We start from the raw sequence: 17,590 nt of genomic DNA, 5'->3' as shown, positions 1-17,590 counted from the left end.
GTGGTGCATGGCATCCTCCATAAAGTTGCCCTGCTTAAAACCATACTGATGGTTACAATGTAAACTTGATTCCGTGTAGTACTGAGCTAATCTATTATATATTTGTCTTTCATATATTTTCCCTAGTACAGGGAGTACGGCTATTGGGCTATATGATTTGAGATCAGTAGGCAGTTTCTCAGGGTTTTTGAGAATTAATCTTAACATAGCTTTTTCCATATTTTTAGGAATATACCTTCTGTCATAGTTATTATATAGTGCTATTAATTTTTCTGGTGCTATTTCTGCTAATTATTTGATAATCTCAACCTCTAAGAGGTCACATCCTGGGCATTTATTGTTTTTGGTTTAAGATAGTGCTATTTCTAAGTCTTGTATAGTAAACAAGAGGTTCAATATTGGCATTGTCATATTCAGTGTTTTCTTTTATAATGCCTAGCTGGGTGGGGGAATGTTCCCCAGTTTCAGCCTGAATATTACTGTCTAGGATGTTATTTACAGAATCTGCCCAACACAGGGTTGGAGTTCCATCTGGTTTGACGGTAGTTTCCAAGACATCTCCTCTTGGCAGCTTGTTGGTCACTATTCTGTAAACAACTCCCCAAGGGTTATTTCCAGTAATTCCCGCCAAGCGCCTCCAACATTCCTTTTTCTTGTCTCTTATGAGGGCTGTATAGTGATTCCTGAGAGTTCTATAAGAATCTCTCAGTGCATCCACCTCATTTTGTGGCCAAGATGTTCTGGCTCTTTGAAAATTTCTCCTCACCTAGTGCACCCTTCTCCTGAGTATAGTCAGTTTAGGGCATCACCAAGGGACTGCCTGCTTCCTCAGCTTTTTCCATGGGATAGACAGGTTTGCTGTTTTTGCTAAAATGTTTGTCATAGTCAGTGCTTGCTTGTCCAGGCTACAGTTGGCTACCCTTCACAACGAGATACCAGATATTGCACTACTTCGAATAAGTAACGCTTCTCTGGTAGAGAAGACTACTGTTATTTATTCTCAGTGGATACCACCACTCAGACGGTCACCGTTTCAAAGCTGTTTAAGAGAAGCGTTACTTATTCAAAGTAGTGCAATACCTGGTATCTCGCTGTGAAGGGTAGCCACAATATGAGATACAATTAAAAACGATGCCTTCACACTACGTATGTAGTTTAATTTATGGGTAAACTATGGTGTATCTACACCGATATTGTATAGTTAATTTAAACCCATACCATATTATGCCTTGCGCATTGAATCTTCAAATATTGTATCATTCTGTACACCATTTGGCATCTCTCATATTGTGGAACTACTTCGCAACTGTGATGGTATGTTTGCATTATCTGGGTACCTGTCCGCCCACCCACCCACCGATGATAGGCCAACAGCTTTGAAACGGTGACCATCTGGATGGTGGTATCCACCGAGAATAAATAACAGTAGTTATTTATTCTCGGTCTTCTCTACCAGAGAAGCGTTACTTATTCGAAGTAGTGCAATATCTGGTATCTCGTTGTGAAGGGTAGTCTTCACACTACGTACATAGTTTAATTTATGGGTAAACTATGATGTATCTACACTGATATTATCTATATAAAGAATTATATAAGGAGTGAGGAAATGATGCAAGCAGTGGGGAAGATAGATCACAAATTAGCAACACATTCAATATCCTTCCAGATGAGGTAGAACATGCACTGAAGAAAATGAAGGATCAAATAGTGTGTAGTTGCCTAATGCTTATTTTTGTAATTATTTGGATTGTTGGTTATCTTACAGGAATGAATGAATTAAGCATCACAACCACGTAAAACACAGTAATTTTCTTAAAAATATTAAAATTACATCAAAGAGACTCCAATAGAAACTTTAGCAATTTGGTGATGGTTTGAGAAGTCACTATTTCTTATCATCAGGCCTACAGAGTGGGTAAGAATAATAGCTATGGTTAAAAGTTGAGTTCAAAGTTTATTAAATATCTAATTAGAAAAATTACGAAAATTATTTGCACACTGAATTAAAAGATTACATTAACATAATCAAGACAGAAATATGATGATAAGGTTACTCTTCAGGAGGGTGGGAGAAAGGGTAACCTAATCAATACTGTCAATTTATTAACTGTTTAATAAATTTACAATATAGTTGATAAACTATCATAACTACATGGTCAATGCTTGTGCAACCACCCTTCCCCCTGTTAGGCTGTAAAGTTGGTTTATATGGGGGTTCCTTTATAACATATGCTTGTGCTTCGATTCTAAGTCTGAAACTAATTCCCCATTTATGGTTAGGGCTGATATATAAGTATGTATAAAATACTGTATGTATGTAATTTAAAAATTAATCCTACTGCACAGTACAATCAATGCAAAAAGTAATTTAATTTTCTTGTTTAATACTTAGTACAAATTCTAAATTATATTAAGTGTCCAAACTTTTCTTTGTTCTTCTGTAAATTTTATGAACTATTGATATAGTCCTTTCAAAATAAATGTTTTTTTCTCATTCTCCTAGAGGGATTTATTATTATTTTATTATTATTATTATCATTAGCCATATGGTGCAAGGAAGCCTGAGGCTTATACTGCGCCAGACAAAAAAAATTCCCGAGTTACATTGAGAGAGAGAGAGAGAGAGAGAGAGAGAGAGAGAGAGAGAGAGAGAGAGAGAGAGAGAGAGAGAGAGAGAGAGAGAGAGAGGAATGACCAAGAAAGAAAAGAATGATGATATCCAGCTCAGGACCTTGGGTGTGCCAAGCCCATACTCACCAGTGAATTCCTGGGGTGAATTTTGCAGGATAGATGTGCAGAAGTCTGCCTTCAGCTAGCAGTTGACTGTTGGAACAAACTTCCACCTATTGTTGTGGAGGTGGGTAGTTTGAATAAATTCAAGGAAGAGCTAGACAAATTACTGGAAAGAATGGACAGGTGATGTAGGAAGGGGTTTTTTTTTTTTTTTCGGCTGATACCGTATAAGTTTGCTTTCTTGCATAATTTGCCACTAGTAATATTAATGTAATGAATATTATACTATACATACTATAGTATAATATAGTATAGTATAAATATTATACTATACCATACCATACATATTATACTATATTATACACTAGTAATAAAGAATAAATATAGAAATTAAAAAAAAAAAAGTCATGCTAGCATTTCCAATTATCTTCATCTCAATATACACATTGAGTTATAAAGAAATAATATCATATGAAAGAAATCATATGGAAAAAATAATAACCAAAGCAATTATGATTTAACTTCAAATTTTGCATTAATTTTCTCATTATATAACAGGCCAAAAGCCCTACATGAAATATATGGCAAAATTGTAAGCAAACACAATGGTGCAAAAATTTAAAATAAATATAATGAAATTTGGCCTAACAACAAAGTTTCAATGAGATAAACAAATCTGCTTTCAAATGGAACAAAAGACTTCACTGAAATGATGCCTGAGCTACCCTGCTGCAGATGAATTTTCTAGTGAATAGCATAACTGAATGATTTCCATAACCAAAAGCACTGGCCAACATGATTTTTACCTCTGCTAATACATCAGCTGTTTGCAGCCAATTTTTATGGGTACAGTTCGCAAATAATTCTTAAAATTTTGCATCACAATACTGCCATCTGTGGCAGTAATGTTGGGAGGTTAACATGTTCAATCTTGTCTGTCTGCCTGCTTCCTCTCTTTCAATAATAGAAAGACAGTTGTAGTGTGAGCACACATACAGTTTATATCTGTATCTATTGCATATGTTAGTTTCTTCTGTGTGGTTTTCTTAGAATTGTATTATTAAAATATTTAAGTAGAAGCAAAGGAATTGTCTGAATCACCATAACAATTTCTGCATGATAAAAATACCGGGGATGACCAAAGAAAGAAGCAGGGCATCATATAACTTAACATATCACAATAAGGCTTGTTCCACATAATGAAAGGCGCCTCTGTAGTCAGGTGGGCAGGAGTGGCAGTGCGTAGCACATGCTTCTTGACCGGGGTTCGAACCCATGACCACCAAATACAGAGGATGCGAAAAGGTCAGGGAATGCCCACCGCATATCCCCGGAACAATATGGCCTTAGTTGCTAATGCTCCTAAAAACCAAATAACAAACAACAACAACAACAACATAATGAAAACCAGCCAATATCGATCCCCAAAAATTATGGGATAAAGGAAACAGTGATGAATATAGCAAGTATTCTTGGTTACAGACTTTGCTGGATTGATCATTTCAGCAGATTTGGACTACCAACCAGAATGTTATAATGAACCACACTTCATCAAGCAAAAAGAGTTGAATGACTTAGTTCATGATTTAAACTTATCTAAAGAACAAGCAGAACACCTTGGTACTAGGTTACAATGGTGGAAGTTAATTGAAACAGGAACCAAAAATTAAAAATGTCAAAGTGTTTTCAAAAAAATTTGTTATGAAAGATGGTATGTTTCCGTAAATATATTAGTATTAGTAATGGCAAATGATGTGAGAAAGCAAACCTACCCACATTGCCCGTCCATCCCCTCCAAGAATTTGTCTAGTTCTTCCTTGAATTTATTCAAACTATGCACTTCCACAACAACAGCTGGAAGTTTGTCTCAACAATCAACTACCTACTGGCAGAAGACAAACTTCTGCAGATCTACCCTGCAACCATTCTTGTTCGATTTCAATTTATGCCACCAACATTGCACTTACTCAATCATTCAAGGCCTTAAACACCTCAATCAAATATCCTCATGGATACCTATCTCCAGATTTTGCAATTTGCAGAAATGAAGCCTTTCTTGATAAGAGCACTCTTTTATCCCCTTCATTAATCACATTGTCCTTCTCTGCACTCGTTCCAGCAGATCTACATCCTTCCTAATATGAGGGCCCTAGACCTGTATACAGTGCACTTGAGACATGGCCACGTATAATGGGATAATCACATCCTTATTCTGTTAGCAAAGTTCCTATATATCACCAACAAAATTCTCATGAGCTGTCCTGGCAGACTGTATGCACTGCTCAGAGAACTTCAAAAACTGACTACACAATTACTGCCAGGTCTTCTATGCTAAGTGTAGCACCATCCAGTTAGTATGTTAATCTGGGATTACTGGAACCCATATACTCCTGCATATGGGTAGCAGTAATCCATGCATTTGTCAATGTTAAACTTCAACTGCCATTTCTCAGTCAATAAGCCTAATTTTACTAAATTCTGTTGCAGTAGCTCTTACGTTGATTACTGTCATGAATCATCCTGCCAACCTTTGTTATCATTTGCAAACTGAGATGTTATGCCTGACATATCTTCATCAATATCATTAATAAATAGTGTAACAACATGCCCAGTAACGAACTCTGTGGTACTCCACTAATAACATTAGTCCACAAAGAGCAGTGTCCAATGATAACCACTATGTCTTCTCCCACTTAATCATCCCTTTATCCATCCATAGCAGTAATTTACACTTAATACTACACTGCTCCAGTTTGTACAGCAGTCTTTTATGTGCAACAGTATCAAAAGCCTTCCTGAAATCCAAGTATATGATATCAAAATTATTTTCTGCATGCAGTTCCTTTGTTACTGCATCATAGTATCCAATAAGATTGGTCAGACAAGACTATTTGTTAACAAATCCATGATATGACTTGCAGTATAATCACATTCCTGTCTAGATGGTCCTGCATTACTTCTTTAACCAGGAGGTTAGGCGGGCGAAGGCAGATTACGAGAAATCTTTGGCAAAGGATGCAAAGAAAAACAGCAAAGAGTTCTTACTTTACTTATGTAAACTCTAGAAGGAAAGGGATGAATCAGATTGAACCACTTAACATTGATGGGTTGATTATTGATGATCATGCTCAGGTAGCTGATAAACTGAATGAGTAGTCTACATCTACATTCACACATGAGGAGTTATTCAATGAGGGGAATGCCAGAGATTTATCAAACTGTAACAGGGAGCTAAGTGATTTTGTAATAAATGAGAGCAAAGTGGAGGAGAAATTGTCGAAGTTAAACATAAGGAAGGCATCTGGGGTGGATGGGATCTATCCAGTTATATTAAAGGAGGCAGCAAAGGAAGTAAGCAAACCCTTGGCCATAATTATGAGAGCTTCCTTGGACTCAGGGGAGGTCCTCAAGGACTGGAGGTATGAAATGTATCACAAATTCACAAAGGGGGTTCACAAAAGGTGAGACAAGTAACTACAGACCTGTTAGTTTCACTTGTGTTCTGGGGAAAATAACATAACAGAGTCACTGGTTAAAGAAGCATTGCAGGATCATCTAGACAAGACTGCAGTAATAGTTAAGACAGCATGGGTTTCGTAAAGGGAGGTCTTGTCTCACCAATTTGACTGGATACTATGATGTGGTCACAAAGGAACTGAATGTCAAAAATAATTTTGATATCATATACTTGGATTTCAGGAAAGCTTTTGATACTGTTCCACATGGAAGATTCCTGTACAAACTGGAGAGGTATGGCATTAAGGTTAAGTTGCTATAATGGATAAAGGGATGGTTGGGTGGGAGACGACAGAGAGTGGTCATCAATGGACACGGCTCTTCGTGGACAAATGGTATTGGCAGAGTTCCCTAGGGTTCAGTGCTGGATCCATTGTTGTTTTGTGTATTCATCAATGATATTGATGAAGGTATATCAGGTTAATGTCCAAGTTTCCAGATGATACAAAAGTTCACAGGGTTGTTAATGACAATAAAGACAGTATGCTACTCCAACTGGATCTAGATAAGATGGACAAATGGGCTGAGGAATAGCAACTGAAGTTTAACATTGACAAATGCAAAGTACTGCATATGGGCAGCAATAACCCAAGAGAAACAAACCAACTGTGTGGTACTACACTCAGGGAAATGGAAAATGAAAAAGACCTGGGGTAATTGTGCAGTCAAATATGAAGTTTTCTAAGCAGTGCAGATAGTTGCCACTCCTCAGTCCATTTGTCCACCTTATCTAGATCCAGTTGGAGTAGCATACTGTCTTTATTGTCGTTAACAACCCTGCCAACCTTTGTATAATCTGCAAACTTGGACATTAAACACAATATACCTTCAACAATATCATTGATGAATGTCAGGGCAGGTCATGGAGCCTTGTCAATGATATATAGGAATTTTGCTAGCAGGGATAGGTAGGTGATTATCCCGTTGTACAAGGCAATGGTCCGGTCACACCTAGAGTACAGTGTACAGGTCTGGAAGCCTCATTTTAGGAAGGATGTAGAGTTACTACGAGTACAAAGAAGGGCAACAAAATTGGTGAGGGGAACAAAGGGGTGCTCTTACCAAGAAAGGCTTAAGTTCTGCAAATTGCGAAGTGATCTGATTGAGGTTTGTTTGTTATTTGGTTTTTTTTAGGAGCATTAGCAACTAAGGCCATATTGCTCTGGGAATATGCGGTGGTCATTCCCTTGACCTTTCCGCATCCTCCGTGTTTGGTGGTGACGGGCTTGAACCCCGGTCTAATCAAGAAGTGTGTGCTACGCACTGCTGCTCCTTCCCACCTGGCTACGGAGGCGCCTCTGATTAAGGTGTATAAAGCCTTGAATGGGTTGAGCAAGCTGAATGCACATGGGATTCTTCCTCTTGATCAGATTAAGAGCCTGAGGGGGCATAGATTGAAACTGAAGAAAGACAGTTGTAGAATGGATGTGCAGAAGTTTGCCTTTAGCCAGCAGACCTAAATAAAGGCTGAACTGGACAGGCATTTGGAACGAATGGAGGGTGAAATGGGAGGGTTTTTTTTTTTTTTTTTTTGGCTGATGCTGCATAAGCTTGCTTTCTTGCATTGTTGCCCCTACTAATGCTTAAGCTAATGCTATATTTACATGTACACCAACGTTAGGAGTAAAATAAAAAAATTTGATGTGCTGGTGAAGACATCAGAGGCAGATATTGTTGGGATATTATGCACATGGTGTCAAACAGAGATAAGGAATGCAGAATTCAAATTTGGGGAGTACAATGTGCACAAAAAATATAAGACAGGATAGAGAGGGAGGTGGGGTCATGCTGTTAGTTAAGAAACACAAATTTTAAGGAAGTGCATCCAGTTGACATGGGTGGACAGTGCAGTGCACAGTGCTGAGTCAGTTTGGTGTGACATAAACACTGGGAAAGCAAAAATGAGGGTAGGTGTTTGTTATAGGCCTAATTACTCTGATGAGTACAATGAACAGCTGTACAGAGAAATAGAGTGGGACAGTAAATTAGATCGTCCTATAATGAGAGATTTTAACTTCCCGGATATAGATTGGAACTTGTGGGTTGGTCACTGACACATTATCAAGACTTTTTTAGATTTATTGGCTGATTGTTTTCTACAGCTCCATGTTCAAGAGGCAACCAGAGGGAGTAATACTCTTGATCTGATCATCAGCAGTGATTATTCATGAATTAAGAATCTGCAGATAAAGTAACCACTAAGTCACAGTGATTACTAAGTGACCACTAAGTCACAGTGATAAAGTAACCACTAAGTCACACTGTACTAAAGTGGGATTTACCAAAGATGTAACTACCATCAGAGGGGTAAAGGGAAGGGATTTTTGCTTTCATAAAGGTGACTACAGTGGTTGCAGACAGTTTTTAAATTCTATACAGTGGGACCAACTGATGACATTACCAACAGCAAATTCTAAATGGGAAGCATTCAAGGAATTAATTTTGGAAGCTACTAGGCTTTTCATACCTACTAAGAAATACTATTCAAGGTTTAGGCCTAAATGTATGTCATGAAATAACGAGACGTGGTAGAGAAGAAAAATGCATGGGATGCATGTAAATTATCAGGCGACACAGAAGCCTGTGGTAGATATAAGCTAGTCTATAATCATGTCACAAAGGAAGTTTCGCAAGCGAAGGTAGATTACGAGAAATCTTCGACAAATGATGCAAAGAAAAACAGCAAGTACTTCTTTACTTATGTAAACTCTAGAAGGAAGGTGATGAATCATATTGGTCCACTTGTTATCGATGATTTGATTGTTGATTCTGCTCAGGTAGCTGACAAACTGAATGAATACCTTGCATCTACATTCCCAGATGAGGAATTCTGTAGAAAAGTGGAGACCAGACCAACTGATGACATTACCAACAGCAAATTCTAAATGGGAAGCATTCAAGGAATTAATTTTGATTGTTGATTCTGCTCAGGTAGCTGACAAACTGAATGAATACCTTGCATCTACATTCCCACATAAAGGCACCTGGGGTGGATGGGATCTATCCAGTTATATTAAAGGAGACAGCAAAGGAAGCAAGCAAGCCCTTAGCCATGATTATGAGGGTATCCTTGGACTCAGGGGAAGTCCCCATGGACTGGAGATGTGCAAATATAAACCAAATTCATAATGGGGGATTGAAAGGTGACACGAGTAATTACAGACCTGTTAGTTTAACTTCTGTTCTGTTGAAAATAATGAAGCAATGGTTAAAGAAGCACTGCAGGATCATCTATACAAGATTTCAATTATAGTTCAGACAGCACCAGTTTGTTAATGGGAAGTCTTGTCTGACCAATTTGATTGGATACTCTTATTTGGTCTGACATTGGATACCATGATGAGTGCGAGAAGACAGAGAGTGGTAATCAATGGACACTGCTCTTCTTGGACTAATGTTATTAGTGGAGTCCCTCATAGTTCAGTGTTAGGTCCATTGTTGTTTTCTGTATTTATTAATGATGGTATATCAGGCTTAATATCCAAGTTTGCAGATGATACGAAGGTGTTGGCAGGGTTTTTAATGACAGTACACTGCTGCAACAGAATTTAGAAAAGTTGAACAGATGGGTTGAGAGGTGGCAACTGAAGTTTAACATTGACAAATGTAAATTACTGCATATAGGAAGCAGTAACCCCAGAGTAATGTATCAAATGTGTGGTATTACACTGATAGTGGTAGAGAATGAAAAGGACCTGGGGGTAATTGTGCAGGCAGATATGAAGTTTTTTGAGCAGTGCAGGCAGTCTGCAAGAGTAGCTCATGGTGTCATATCAATGATATACAGGAATTTTTCTAGCAGGGATAAGGAGATGATTATCCCCTTGTATAAGGCAATGGTCAGGCCACACCGTGCATACTGTATACAGGTCTGGAGGCCTCATTTTAGGAAGAATGTAGAGCTTCTGAAGCAAGTGCAGAGATGGGCAACAAGATTAGGGAATGGAACAAAGGGTTGCTCTTACGAAGAAAGGTTTAAGTTTTGCAAATTTCGGTATCTGGAGACTAGGCACCTACAAGATGATCTGACTGAGGTGTGAAGTCTTGAATGGTTTCAGCATACTCAATGCTGATGGGATTCTTCCTCTTGCTCAGATTAATCACCTGAGAGGGCATAGATTCAAACTGAGGAAAGACAGTTGTAGGATAGATGTGCAGAAGTCTGCCTTTAACCAGCGGGTGGTTGATTGTGGGAACAAACTTCCATCTGTCGTAGAAGTTAATAGCTTAAACAGATTCAAGGCAGAACTAGACAAACGTTTGGAATGAGTGGAAAGGTGAAATTAGAAGATACTGGTGTTTCCCAAGGTTCAGTTTTTTTCTACCACTCTCTTCCTTTTATATTAATGACTTTTCCATTGACCAGAAATCCTCTGCATAGTTTTGCTGATGATAGCATATTGCATTCCAGCTTTCAGTTTGAGAAACCTTGACCTGCACAAACAGCTTCAACTTCTTGAATAATCTACTACCAATTCCAAAAATGCTGATTTCCAAGTAATTCTTCAATAGGGTAAAGATAGCTTAGTTGATTTCAATCGTTCTAAAACTCAGTCCTGTCGTATTTCTTAAAAAGAATTCTGCTCCTGTGCTTATCTTCGATGACACTCTGATTTCTAGGCAGGATAATATATCTCTATGATCTTGCCTTTGCAATTACCCTGACTTCTAATATCTTTTGGCATAAGCACATTAGAAATATTGCTTCCTCTGCATCTAAAAAACTGGGTTTTCTCTTTTGCTCTCGGTGTCACTTTTCTTCCAAACAGCTCTTCTCTGTACAAATCGGAGACCTGCCCTAGCATTGAATACTGTTCCCATATTTGGGGCAATGCCCCAAAACCTCTCTCAGGATTCCAGGTTCCATTCAAAAGATGGCAGTCGGGTAAATTAATGACTAATCTCTAACAGAATCTCTTCCCTCTTAGTCTCATAGATGTTCTGTTTCTGCTGCTGGCCTTTTCTATAGATAGTTCCATGGGCACTGTTACTCTGCATTGGCTTCCTTAATTTCCACTCTGTCTTCCAGAGCAATCTGAATATGTACCGCAATCAGTCAACATCCTTTTACTGTCCAACTTTAAATTCACAGAACGAATTTTTCTTCTTCCACACTTATTCATTCAACTTCTGTTTTCTGGAGCAAACTTCCTTCAAATGTATTTCCAGAAAATTACAATCTACAGAAGTTCAAATCTAATGTCAACAAGTATTTTGTTTGATCTTCTCAACCCTACAGTTGAGAAGATGAAAGAAAGTACTACAGATTCTAATACTTCTCGTGTTTGGGGTTTTCATAAAAAAAAAAAACTCTGAAACCCTCTAATCTGGAGGAGGGGATAGATAGATAAGTATTCCCATGCATGGCTGCATCAAGACTTTCAAACCACTGAATGCAAACAAGAAAATACTACCTCCTTTTGCTCCACAAATGAATGGGTCTGTGTTCATGTTGAACCAAGACCTCAGTAGTGATTCTTCATGCATTAACAATCAGTAGGTAAATGAACCACTAGGTGGCAGTGATCACAGTGTTCTGAAGTGGGATTTACTCAAAGAGGTAACTACCATTAGGGGTAAAAGGAAGGGTTACTGTTTTCGTAAAGGCGACTACGATGGACTGAGACAGTATTTAAATTCTATACATTGGGACCAACTGATGATGCTACCAACAGCAAATTCAAAATGGGAAGCATTCAAAGAACTTATCTTGGAAGCTACTAGGCTTCACATACCAACTAAAAAATATTGTTCAAGGTTTAGGCCTAAGTGGATGTCAGATGAACTAATGAGACATATGGCAGAGAAGAAAAATGCATGGGATACATACAAATTAACACTTGACACAGAAGCCTATGATAGATACAAGTTGATCTGTAACCAAGTTACAAAGGAGGTTAGGCAGGCAAAGGCAGATTACGAGAAATCCGTGGCAAGGGATGCAAAGAAAAACAGCAAAGAGTTCTTTACTTATGTAAACTCTAGAAGGAAGGGGGTGAATCAGATTGGTCCACTTGATATTGATGGGTCAACTGTTGATGATCCTGCTCAGGTAGCTAACAAACTAAATGAATATTTTGCATCGACATTCACACATGAGGAGTTATTCAGCAAGGGGAATGCCAGAGGTGTATTCAACTCTAGCAGTAAGCTACAGAATCTTGAAATAACTGGGAGTAAAGTGGAGGAGAAACTGTTGAAGATAAACACAAGAAAGGCACCCGGGGTGGATGGGATCTATCCAGTTATATTAAAGGAGGCAGCAAAGGAAGTAAGCAAACCCTTAGCCATAATTATGAGAGCTTCCTTGGACTCAGGGGAGGTACCCATAGGCTGGAAATGTGCAAATGTGACCCCAATTCACAAAGGAGGATCAAAGGCTGATACAAGTAATTATAGACCTGTGAGCTTAACTTCTGTTCCAGGAAAATTAATGGAGGCACTGGTTAAAGAAGCACTGCAGGATCATTTAGACAAGACTTCAGTTATAGCTCAGACACAGCATGGTTTTGTTAAGGGGAAGTCTTGCCTGACCAACTTGATTGGATATTATGATGCAGTCACAAAACAACTGGATGCAGGGAATAACTTTGATATTATATACTTGGATCTTAGAAAGGCTTTTGATACTGTTGCACATGGTAGACTGCTACACAAATTGGAGCAGTGTGACATTGGAGGCAAATTGCTGCTATGGGTGGTTGAGGGGGAGAAGACAGAGTGGTAATCAATGGACACTGCTCATCGTGGACTAATGTTATTAGTGGAGTCCCTCAGGGCTCAGTGTTGGGTCCATTATTGTTTTCTGTATTTATAAATGATATTGATGATGGTATATCAAGCTTAATGTCCAAGTTTGCAGATGATACAAAGGTTGGCAGAGTTGTCAAGGACACTACTGACACTATGCTGCTGCAACAGGATCTGGAAAGGTTGAGCAGATGGGCTGAGAGGTGGCAAATGAAGTTTAACATTGACAAATGTAAAGTACTACACATGGGAAACAGCAACCCCAGAGCAACGTATCAACTCTGTGGTACTACACTGACAGTGGTAGAGAATGAAAGGGACTTGGGGGTGGTTGTGCAGGCAGATATGAAGTTCTCTGAGCAGTGCAGACGGGCTGCAAGAGTAGCTCATGGAGTATTGTCAATGATATACAGGAATTTTTCCAGCAGGGATAAGGAGGTGATTATTCCATTGTATAAGGCAATGGTCAGGCCACACCTAGAGTACTGTATACAGGTCTGGAAGCCTCATTTCAAGAAGGATGTAGAGCTGCTGGAACGAGTACAGAGAAGGGCAACAAGATTAGTGAATGGAAAAAAGGGGTGCTCTTACGAAGAAAGGCTTAAGTTTTGCAAATTACAGTGTCTGGAGACTAGGCACCAGCGAGGTGATCTGATAGAGGTGTATAAAGCCTTGAATGGTTTAAGCATGCTCAATGCTGATGGGATTCTTCCTCTAGCTCAGAAAAATCACCTGAGAGGGCATAAATTCAAATTGCGGAAAGACAGATGTAGGATAGACGTGAGGAAATTTGCCTTTAGCCAGCGGGTGGTTGGTTGGTGGAACAGACTTCCATCCCTTGTGGTGGAGGTTGATAGCCTAAATAAGTTTAAGACTCAGCTGGACAGGTATTTGGAACGAACAGAGGGGTGAAGTGGAAGTGGGTTTTTTTTTTTTTTTTTTTAGCTGATGCTGCATAAGCTTGCTTTCTTGCATCAAATGCCTCTACTAATGCTAATGCTAAAATGCTAATGCTAACCCTACCTCGTAAACAAGGAAAAGTCTATGCTTGTTTTTCTACTCCTTGAGAGCTGGAAATCTGGATGTAGTTTTTCCCAGATATTTTCTATGGAAGCATAATCATCCCTTCAACTTCCCAATGTTTAGAAACATTTTAAAAAATTACACAAAACTAGCAGAATTGCAGATTACTGAACATATTCTGTTAGCTAGGATCAGTATTGATGAGGAACAATATCATGACAAGAAATTTATAAATCTATTGGGGACATTTTCTATTTGGTGAGGGGAACGAAGAGGCACTCTTACCAAGAATGAGTTAAGTTCTGCAAATTGCAGCGTCTGGAGAGTAAGCACCTGCGAGATAATCTGATTGAGGTGTATAAGTATGGGCTTGGCACACCCAGGGTCCTGAGCTGGATATCATCATTCTTCTTTTCCTTGGCAATTCCCTTCTACTTTTTTTTCTCTCTCTCTCTCTCTCTCTCGGGGTAATTTAGAAATTTTTTTTTTTTTGGCTGGTGCAGCATAAGCCTCAAGCTTCCTTGCACCATATGGCTAATAATAATAATAATTTTATAAATCAGGATTGGCAGTTTCAAAAACCTACCATTCCGGGAAGTTCATGGGAAAAAAGTTCTGGTTGCCTCATCAACCCTTTTTTGAATCATTAGAATCTGATAATGGGCTGTGTTCTCAAAAGACTATGACATAAACAAATACTCTGAAACCTGTTACACTTTCTTCAAAGTTAAACTTCATTAACTTTCTCCCCCCACTTCTTCCCCACTGGCATTATTCATTATTTTTTTTCCAATTACCAATTTAATATAAGCCTCTAAAATTTGGTAGTTTTCATGCAAAACCAACACCTTTTAGCATTCGAAACCAGAATGGTAAAATCTCCGTTGTGTTAAAGCAAATTAAACACAAAAATGAAGTGTTTTTTTTTTTTTTTTTTCTTATATATACATATATATATATATATAGGGGCCAAGGGGATGTGCAAGCAGAATACATAAACCCACCAATGGGTTAACAGAGCCTCTACATCCCAATTCCACTCTCACCTTCACAGAGTGGCCCGAGACGTGAGCAATTTAGGGGAAGGTTGGGTTTCGACCCCAGCGGGAATCTAGGTCAGGTGCAGAAGAGAGAAGGAAGGATATGTAGGGCCTTCCCTTCAACATGCTATGAAGACAGGGCTTTCATATTTGGTTACAGTATGTAGGCTGGCAATCCGAGTTTTGGTGGCGGAGGAACCTAAATTGGTAAACGACAGCAAATGCAACTATAATTAGAGGAAGCTACCAACAGGGAAAGCAACTGGAAACTACCCTGTAAAGTAAACATATCCAAACAAATCCAATGATGAGCAAACATGAGAAGACTGAACGATATGGAGAAGACAAAGGTGGAGTCAGCTCATCAGAAGTGACCATTCACAAAACTGAATTGTTGAATTACGACGATATATATATATATATATATATATGTGTGTGAAAAAATATTTTATAAATAATATATCTGAAATATATTTTATGAAATTACCTAAGTGGTTTAAGTCGTTCCCTTATGAAACGGTTACTGCAACAGCTTCAAAATTTTTGCTACAGGAATGGGAGGGTGGTGCGGGATCTACAATATTTGTAATTATGTAATACAGAATGTATTGGAAATTACATCCAAAACAACGTAAATGTAACAATTTAAATAATGTAGAACTTCGCAGGAGGAAATCGAAAATCAGAGCAAATTTCGTCATATATTCATGTTAATGAGTGAATTCGAAAATAAAAAGGTTGTTACCATAACGATCCAACACGAATCAATATGAAGTACACTCATTGATGGCCATTTTAATCAGTTTTCTCTGTACCAAATGAGAACGTGGTTTAAAAAAGACTGGCCAAGCAGAAAGAACACATTTACTACAAAAACCACCTTCAAAAAACAACACTTACAAGTCAACACGATCCACGCAATTCACACCAATTTTTCGGAATTTGGTTATCATGCCACCTCTTGGTATGAAGTGCAAAGATAGAAAAAAAAGAAAAAGAAAAAGAAAAAAAAAATTCTTACATTATTATTATTATTATTATTATTATTATTATTATTAGCCATATGGTGCAAGGAAGCCGGAGGCTTGTGCACCAGGAAAAAAAAAAAAAGTTTCCAAGTTACCCTGAAAGAGAGAGAGAGAGAGTCAAAAGTAGAAGGGAATCACCAAGAAAGAGAAGAATAATGATATCCAGCTCAGAACCCTGGGTGTGCCAAGCCCATACTCCCCAGATGTGAGCCCCCGGGGTTCATAAATAAATAAATTTTTGTTTATACTCCGGGACAACCACACGGTCAGAGGAGTTCACAAAATAGAGAGGATACAAGAAACAGAACCGTATTTAGCAGTCACAGGTTTGAACCCCGAAACTCAAGGTACATTAGCATTAGCATTAGCATTAGCATTAGTAGAGGCATTTGATGCAAGAAAGCAAGCTTATGCAGCATCAGCCAAAAAAAAAAAAAAAAAAAAAAAACCACTCCCACTTCACCCCTCTGTTCGTTCAAAATACCTGTCCAGCTGAGCCTTAAACTTATTTAGGCTATCAACTTCCACGACAAGGGATGGAAGTCTGTTCCACCAACCAACCACCCGCTGGCTAAAAGCAAATTTCCGCACGTCTATCCTACATCTGTCTTTCCTCAATTTGAATTTATGCCCTATGAGGTGATTATTCTTAGCGAGAGGAAGAATCCCATCAGCATTGAGCATGCTCAAACCATTCAATGCTTTATACACCTCTATCAGATCACCTCGCTGGTGCCTAGTCTCCAGACACTGTAATTTGCAAATCTTAAGCCTTTCTTCGTAAGAGCACCACTTTGTTCCATTCACTAATCTTGTTGCCCTTCTCTGTACTCGTTCCCGTAGCTCTACATCCTTCTTGAAATGAGGCCTCCAGACCTGTATACAGTACTCTAGGTGTGGCCTGACCATTGCCTTATACAAGGGAATAATCACCTCCTTATCCCTGCTAGAAAAATTCCTATATATCATTGACAATACACCATCAGCTACTCTTGCAGCCCGTCTGCACTGCTCAGAGAACTTCATATCTGCCTGCACAACCACCCCCAGGTCCCTTTCATTCTCTACCACTGTCAGTGTAATACCACAGAGTTGATACGTTGCTCTGGGGTTGCTGTTTCCCATGTGTAGTACTTAACATTTGTCAATGTTAAACTTCATTTGCCACCTCTCAGCCCATCTGCTCAACCTTTCCAGATCCTGTTGCAGCAGCATAGTGTCAGTAGTGTCCTTGACAACCCTGCCTACCTTTGTATCGTCTGCAAACTTGGACATTAAGCTTGATATACCATCATCAATATCATTTATGAATACAGAAAACAATAATGGACCCAACACTGAGCCCTGAGGGACTCCACTAATAACATTAGTCCACGACGAGCAGTGTCCATTGATTACCACTCTCTGTCTTCTCCCCCTCAGCCACCCCTTTACCCACAGCAGCAATTTGCCTCCAATGTTACACTGCTCCAATTTGTGCAGCAGTCTTCCATGTGCAAC

The 17,590-nt window shown here is 38.8% G+C and overlaps 1 protein-coding gene across 1 annotated transcript in view; it reads right to left on the bottom strand.

Annotated features, from left to right (window-relative positions):
* Positions 1 to 15,865, bottom strand: part of temp (protein prenyltransferase alpha subunit repeat-containing protein tempura) — a 61,065-nt gene extending 45,200 nt beyond the window's left edge. The window contains exon 1 of the mRNA XM_090384308.1: positions 15,808 to 15,865. The gene's annotated coding sequence lies outside the window, so the exon portion shown is untranslated. The remainder of the gene's footprint in view (positions 1 to 15,807) is intronic.
* Positions 15,866 to 17,590: the final 1,725 nt, after the last annotated feature.

Source organism: Mastigoproctus giganteus, chromosome 1, assembly GCF_048544385.1.
Source record: "Mastigoproctus giganteus isolate SK-2022 chromosome 1, ASM4854438v1, whole genome shotgun sequence".
Taxonomy (NCBI): Eukaryota; Metazoa; Arthropoda; class Arachnida; order Uropygi; family Thelyphonidae; genus Mastigoproctus; species Mastigoproctus giganteus.
This window is presented reverse-complemented; position numbering and strand designations above follow the sequence as displayed.